Source organism: Penaeus monodon, chromosome 30 (genome assembly GCF_015228065.2).
Source record: "Penaeus monodon isolate SGIC_2016 chromosome 30, NSTDA_Pmon_1, whole genome shotgun sequence".
In the NCBI taxonomy this organism is placed as follows: domain Eukaryota; kingdom Metazoa; phylum Arthropoda; class Malacostraca; order Decapoda; family Penaeidae; genus Penaeus; species Penaeus monodon.
The window spans coordinates 36,549,642-36,550,056 of NC_051415.1; the positions used below are offsets into that span (position 1 = coordinate 36,549,642).

General features: G+C 35.2%; 1 pseudogene; it reads left to right on the top strand.

The window, feature by feature from the left end:
- LOC119592441 overlaps window positions 1-415 on the top strand; it is a 103,182-nt pseudogene that overhangs the window by 84,853 nt on the left and 17,914 nt on the right.

Below are 415 nucleotides of genomic sequence, written 5' to 3' on the forward strand. Positions count from 1 at the left end.
ATTCTAGTAGTTGTAGTTGTTCTGTTTAAGATATGTCGTGTGTCCATACTGTATATTAGAAAAAATAAAAAGAACTAGTTACGGCGATCTTTAGAGTTACACTGACTGATAAACAGCCTTGTTTCAAACGTATTTAGGCTTCAGCCATCAGAGTTAAAGTGAACAGATACCTTAGTGTCTGTCTTGCGACTCCGACTACTGCATTTTGTTTTATTTGTGACCAGCAGATGAATGTAAGAGCTGGAAAAATTCTGTCAGACCATGCAACTATTTTTTTTAAAGTTCACCTGAAGTCTCATTTTCAGCAGAGATTTCCTACAAGATTATTTTATGCCTTTGATTAGTGATCAGAAACGCTAATACATGTTACCAATCGAAGTCAACTTTCCTGATGATTGCAATTTACTATTGACAG